This window comes from Petaurus breviceps, unplaced genomic scaffold (assembly GCF_028583685.1).
Source record: "Petaurus breviceps papuanus isolate PSGF00001 unplaced genomic scaffold, PetGlider_PUasm1.0 115, whole genome shotgun sequence".
Classification (NCBI taxonomy): domain Eukaryota; kingdom Metazoa; phylum Chordata; class Mammalia; order Diprotodontia; family Petauridae; genus Petaurus; species Petaurus breviceps.
In genome coordinates, this window is record NW_027185612.1 from 9,704,125 (window position 1) to 9,711,455 (window position 7,331).

General features: G+C 40.0%; 1 long non-coding RNA gene across 1 annotated transcript in view; it reads right to left on the reverse strand.

Moving 5' to 3' along the window:
* Positions 1 to 2,774: 2,774 nt before the first annotated feature.
* The window catches only part of LOC138158866 (uncharacterized), a 24,432-nt gene continuing 19,875 nt past the window's right edge, over positions 2,775 to 7,331 (reverse strand). Inside the window, exon 3 of the long non-coding RNA XR_011167755.1 lies at positions 2,775 to 3,068. This is a non-coding gene — a long non-coding RNA (uncharacterized lncRNA). The remainder of the gene's footprint in view (positions 3,069 to 7,331) is intronic.

A 7,331-nucleotide genomic window follows, 5' to 3' on the forward strand; every position in this document is an offset into this window, starting at 1 on the left:
TCTCTCTCTCTCTCTCTCTCTCTCTCTCTCTCTCTCTCTCTCGGGGGAGAGGGCAGAGGGAGGTAGAAAAGACAGATCTTTCTGAAAATAAAATAACATTTAATTTTTTTAAGTGATTATCCAGCTTCCCCTCTCCCAGTGTGGTATAGTGGAAAGATTCCTAGATTTGGAGTTAGAGGAACTGAGGTCATATTTTAATTCTACTACTTATTACCTGTGTGATCTAAAGCAAATCACTTAACCTCTCTGGGGCTCAATTTCCTGATTTCCTCATTTTCCTAAAATGGAAGAGTTGAAGTAGGCAATCTCTGAGGTATCTTTGGGCTCTAAATCATGACTCCCAGGAATGAGGTACTCATCACCTCCAGAGTCAGCCTATTCTTCTCTGAGACAGGAAAGTTTAGAGAAGGGGCAGGCTTAGTGGAGAAGATAATGAGTTCTATTCTGTAAATTATTCAAGGAACAAGCATTACTATGCATCAGACACTGTGCTAGCTGTTGAGGATACAAGAAAAAAATGAAACTGTTCTCAAGGAGCTTCTATTCTGTTGGGGTAAACAACATTTATGTGCATACATATAAGCAGGTGCAAAATATATGTGATAAACAAAAGACAGTTTGGGTACAACGGTAGGCATTAACACCTGGGGAGGAATCTGGAAAGGCCTCATTTACGACAGTATGAAACTTGAGAGAGGACAGAGACTCCAAGAGGCTGAGCAAAGGAAGGAGGGCATTCCAGGCATGAAGGGGACAACTTGTACAAAATCATGGAGACAAGAAAATGTGTGAAGGACATCAAAGTCAATTAATTGGCCCAGTGAATTTTAAAGGGGAGTAACATATAACAAATCTAGAAGGGTAGGCTAGAGTCAGATAGTAAAGGATTCTAAATGACAGAGAACTATGTTTTTGTTTTTACTTTTAAAAAATTAATAGGCATTTGTTTTCTCTCCTTCCCACATCCCTCCCATTGGAAAAACAAACAAACAAATCTTTGTACTAAATGTACATAGTTGAGCAAAACAAATTCCCACCTTAGCCCAAAAATGTGTGTTTTATTCTGCATCTTGAACTCATCACATCTCCATGGGAGTGAGGAAGATGTCATTGTAATTCTGGTTCCTTTTCTGGAATTATGATTGGTCATTATGCTGACCAGAGTTCTTAAAGTCTTTCAAAGTTGCTCATCTTCATAAACTTAAGTTGTTCTCCTAGTTCTGCTTACTTCACTCTTTATCAGTTCATACAAGTTTTCCAAGGTTTCTCGGAAACCATCCCTCGATTATTTCTTATGGCAAAATAATATTCTATTGCATCCATATGCCATAATTTGTTTAGCCTTTCCCCAACTGACTAGCACCCCCTTGGTTTCCAGTTCTTTGTTGTTATATAAAAGAGCTGGTTAATTTTTATTTACTTTTCTTTTCTTCTTTCTTTGACCTCTCTAGGGTTTAGGTCTCGTAGTAGCACCAATGAGTCAAAACGTATGCACAGTTTAGTAACTTTTTGAGCAATCATTCAAAATTTCTTTCCAGAATGGCTGGACTAATTCACAGTTCCCACAGTGCATTAATGCACTTCAAACAGGAGATTTCATATTTGATCCTAGAGGAAACAGGCCACTTGTGGAACTTATCAAGAAAGAAAGTGCCATGATCATATCTATGCTTTAGGAATATCACTTTGGCAGTTATGTTAGAGGATGGATTGAAGAAAGCAGAGGTTGGAGTCTGGGAGACTGTAAAGCCAAGCACGAGCAGCTTTTCAGAAGAATGCTGCTGTGGACAGCTTTTCAAGGTTCAGATTACACAGCATAGTAAACACTGTATTTATTCAATAACAAATCAGAGCAAAACATTCACAGAAAATCAAGGTACAGCATTCACAACAGCTTATCAAGAAAATGGCCACATAGTTTTCACCACAGTGGTCACATAGTTTTGCACAAAGTAAAATCATTTAGTCACTCAATCACTTAGTAACTCAATCATTCAATCAACTCAATCATTCAATCATCTCAATTACATCAAAATACAATAGTCAAAGTTCTCCACTCATGGGGCATACTAAGTTACAATAACAGTCACTACTCAGCACTTTCTTAAGAGGTAGAGTAAAATACACAGGCCATCCACCCCTCAGTCACAAATAAGTTACAATCTTCTCAGTCAGTACACAGTATCCAAGTAAAATCTTCTTTCAGCTTGACTCAGGGTAGTCTCTCAGATTCCATGGATCCCCTTCCATGGTCCCAGCTCCTACCTGGATTCACTAAACTGTCACTTGGGTTAAAAGGCAGACAGCTTCCAGCTCTCCGTGTTGTTCCTGTTCCACACTGAAACTCACAGTGTCCAGTCCACCTTAAATCCTTCACAGTCTCTGTTCTCAGGAAGTCGAGGCTTAACAAAGCCACAAACAGGTTCATACAAAGTACCAGTATCACAGTCATGCTTCCTCAGTCTTTGGCAGCTCCCAGGAGAAACTGGTAGCTCCCTAGAAGAGGTTCCAGTTGGTTCCCAGAATCAAAATCACTTTACCCAGGTTCCCAAAATCACAATCATTCTCTCCAGCCTGGGCTTTCCTCTTCAGCCTCCTTGTCAGCAGCTGCTTCTACCTCCACAAAGCTTATCCCAAGGAGTTCTGACTCTCCCTCTCTGGGGCTCTTCCTTATATACAGTATTATTCCTCCCTTTTCAGCCCCTTCTTGTTATGTCAGCAACAGGAGTTCATACCTTCTGTTTCTTTAACAGAGACTTAATTTAAGCTAGATGCTAAGTACCTCTTAGCTTTCCAATACAACGTGATATTTAAATTTCATTACCATTCCAGAGACCAATTAGGAGACTATCACAATCATCCAGGCAAGAGGTGATAAGATATTTAATATTTTAATCAGATTGGTATTTGTATATGAAGGGGATAGATGTGAAACATTGTGGAGACTGAGTTGATGAAGTTGGCAGCTTACCAGATATGGATGTGAGTGGAAGAATGGTGGTGGTATCAACAGAAAGAGATGAGTTAGAGTCCATGTCCAGCTCCCTAAGATGCTCTGCAACAGATCCCTGCAACATTAAGAAATGGGGTGAGTTGGGATGAGGGAAAGATACCTAGTTTTCTTTTGGACATATGGAGATTGTTTTTATTGTGTTGTTTCAGTTGTGTCTGACTCTTCATGATTCCTCTTGGGGTTTTCTTGGCAGAGATACTGGTGTGGTTTGCCATTTCCCTTCCCAGGTCATTTTACAGATAAGGAAAACTGAGGCAAACATGGTTAAGTGACTTGCCACATGTCACATGGCTAGTAAGTGTCTGAGGCCAGGTTTGAGCGCTGGAAGAGGAGTCTTGCCGATTCCAAGCCCAGTGCTCTATTCGTTGTGCCACCTAGTTGTTTGAGATTCCAATTGGAAATGTATAATAGGCAGCTGTGATATGGGACTAGAGCTCAAGAGAGGCATGCTGTTTAAGTTGCCCATCAGACTTCCAGGAAGCAGTCTCCAAAGCATAATTAGAGTTTGGGTTGAGGGCTGATTCTATTGATTTAGAAGCCATCTGCATAGGCAGAGATAGTATGATATAGTGTAGAGATCACTGGAGTCAGAGCATCTAGGCTCCAATCTTACCCCTGTCATTGTTCAGGTTTGACTTTGGACAACTCACAATTTCTTGAGACCTCAGATTCCTCAGCCTTCAAATAGGTCTGTTGGACCAAATGATCTCTAAGATCTCTTTCCATTCAAAATCTAAGATCCTGATACGATAATTGTACCCTCAGAAACAGATCAGATCTCCAAGGAAGTGTATGTAGAGAGAGAACAGAAGCTAGGACCATCCTTCATGGGGGAGATATGGTTGGAGATCCAACAATGGAGACTAAGAACTAACAGGAAGAGAGAAAGGAAAAAAAAATTTATTGTTTATTGTATTTATTTAATATTATATAATTTTAAATTTATACTTATTTATATATTTATTTGCTTTTATTATATAATTTAGATAAAATTTTGTATCAATATGCCATATATAATTTATATTTTATATTTATATTTGTTACATATTATTTATTATTACCTATTCTATAGGTAGGTACTGTGCTAAGTGCTTTATGGATATTATCTCATTTGATATGCACAATGACCCCGGGAGGTAGGTGCTATTATTATCCCCATTTTACACTTAAGGAAACTGAGGCAGGCAGTGTTTAAGTGACTTTCTCAAGGTCACATAGCTAGAATCTGAGACTGGAATTGAACTCCAGTGCTTAGCACAACTCCAGGCACATAGTAGGCATTTAATATATGTTTATTAATTGGTTGCTCATTGATTGAGGTCATTTTGATTCCTGACCCATCCTCTGCACCTTCTAACTGCCTCTGGGAGGCATGGGAATCTTCAGGGCCACCCTTACTTTCTCTTTCTTTTTATTTATTTTTATTTTTTGCTTTTTGGAGGGCAATTGGTGTTAGGTAACTTGCCCAAGGTCACACATCTAGTTGTGGTTTTTTTGAGGTGGGGGGTGGGGAGTGTGTGTTAAGTGTCTGAGGCTGGATCCGAACTCAGGTCCTTCTGACTCCAGCGCCGGTGCTCTACTCACTTCGCCACCTAACCGCCCCCAACCCTTACTTTCAAGAGTGAGCAGGTACAACTAATGGTCAGGCTGAGTTCAGTCACCTGACAATGCATTGTGCATCCATCCCATCTTTGAAAGTTAGCTTCTTTTATATTTCCTCCTGTTGCGCTTAATCATAGTGAGCCATAAAATTATACTTTTTTTCATGGGCTCCCAAGGTAATTTAAAATAAGTTACTTAAACACTTTCCCAATTTTTTTCTGAAAATTTCCCATTCATTTCCCCCCATATTTTTCATTAGAGAACTGTCAAACATTTTTAGACAAAAATAAAAATAAAAAAGCTGGGTTTGGGTTACATCAAAATACAAATGGCTGAAAAGGATTAGGGGTCAGCTTCCAAAAGAAGGCTGGATGTCTGCAAACAGGGCATCCCCTCATCTACTCCTGGGTACTCCTGGGTCAAGGGTGATTGGGTGTCCAGGCTTGGCCAGCAGATGTTGTTTGTGTGTCAGAACAGCCTCTCCCCAACTGTCCTCCCTCACAGCCATGGTGCTTTTCCCTTCCTTCTTAGGAAATTCAACCTCATTCTAGCCTGGATGGTGAAAAGAAAAACAGCACTTACGGAGAGCCATAAACTAGTGGTATTAAAACTGATGACATGTCAGGTGGAGCTGTTTATCACTGCATTCTGTTGATTAATATCTGTCAGCCCCAGCTGAGATGTGTATTGCAGCTGGGCCCTGCCCTAACAAAGGTGTCCCATCACAAATAGAAAGTAGAGACAAAGGATACAGCTCATGCTTATCTACTGGGGAGGCTTTGAAGCAACCTCTGGGTCCAGGGTAAGATAAACCCATCACTGGGTGAATGAGCCATGCAATATCATGCCTGCTTTCTCCACCAGATCTCTTCCTCCCAAGTCTGCCTTAGGAAGCTGGCTGGCCCTGAGTGCTCCATGCACCAACTTTGTAACCCTGAGAAGGTCATTTAACATCTTTGTGACTCAGTTCTGCAAAACAAGGACAGATTGGATTTAGATGATCTTTATTGGTTCTGATCTTCTATGATTCCATATGCACCATGAGTATTTTTTGAGCATCCAATAAGGGTAACTGAAATATTCCAATGCCCCATGAATGCCAAACCAAGATGGACATGAGTAAAATGATCCTTCTCTCTCTTTTTTTTTTTTTTTTGCTTTTTGGAGGGCAGTTGGGGTTAAGTAACTTGCCCAAGGTTACATGGCTAGTTTTTTTGTGTGTGTGTTAAGTGTCTGAGGCCAGAACAAACTCGGGTCCTCCTGACTACGGGGCCAGTGCTTTACTCACTGCGCCACCTAGCTGCCCCAATGATCCTTCTCTTACTGCTGGTGGAAACTGATCTGTTGCTGTACATAAATGTGGGGCCAAGACTATGTAAAAAAAAATCAGTCAAGTCTGAGCCCACTCTTTCCAGAGACTGAGGAGAGTATGCCCCTGAAGTGTTGAGGAGAAATGTTTATACTTATGTTCTTGCCATATCTTGGAAATAAATATCCTTTAGTAAAAGTTAAATGATCCTAACTGGTTAAATGGAAGTGGGGTGCTAGTCATTGGTGGCAAACAGTGGAAGGAAGACACCCAGAATGAGGAAGGTGCAGATCTGCATTGGAAGAGAGAGTTTCCTTACCAGGAAGTTCCTTATACCTGGGAAATCACAGATTCAGCTTCTATCCCCATCTTTAGCTGTAGCTTTATGCATTTCTAAATCTACACATATATTTGTATATTGAAATATATCTAATTTATTATAGTTATCTGCCTTTGTATTAGACTATAGCTCTGTGACAGCTGGGACCATCTTATTTAAACTTAATATTCATTCCCCAGCTGTCAACCCTCAGCACCTAATAGATGACTCTGTATACATGAGGTACTTAAAAATGTTTGATGAATTTAATTGTTCTATGTGCTCACTTATGGTCCCCAAGACCAATGCTTTGCACTCTGTTAGTGCACCATACTTGTGAATGGAAATCCAGCTGCTTTTTGTAGCCCACTTTCTAGAAGACCTGGAGACTCTCACTTTTCTAGGCTCCCCTTAGCTTCTCTACCACCTTTATTTACCCAGTTTTCATGGGCACTTTCAGCATCACATTTGCACTGAGCTTCCTCTCACCCATCTCTTCCTTGCCAAGTGAGGACTCAAATGTCTCAGAGAAAGGGCAAAATTGTGGTGCAAAAATATTTATGTTTAAATATAAATGAGAAAACAGGCCTAAAGTTGAATTGAGAGTAGCAACCATTCCAAGAGAAACAATTAGAGAACAAGACTGCTCACATTATATTAGCCCCCATTTATATATCATTTTACTAAAGGCTTGCCTAACAATGACTCTGTAATGTAGAGAGAGCAGAATTATGATCTCTTTTTTACAAATGAGGAAACTGAGGGTCAGAGATGCCATGACCTTGTCAAGGTCATATAGTGAGTGTCACAATCCACCCTCAAACCCAGGTTTTCTGACCTGAGTACAGTATATTTTTCCCCTATGTTACACTGATTTCCAAATATATAATTTAAAATTGAATTGAATGTTTGTCCCACAATATTCAAAGTTATACATGTTACTAATTCAAAAGAGTCTGGCCTAAAATATACATAGGAAAAGCCAAGTGGACAAAGACCATCTATTGTCGAGGTCACAGGGCTGGTTAATAAGTGGGTAGGTAGATAGATAGATAGATAGATAGATAGATAGATAGATAGATAGATAG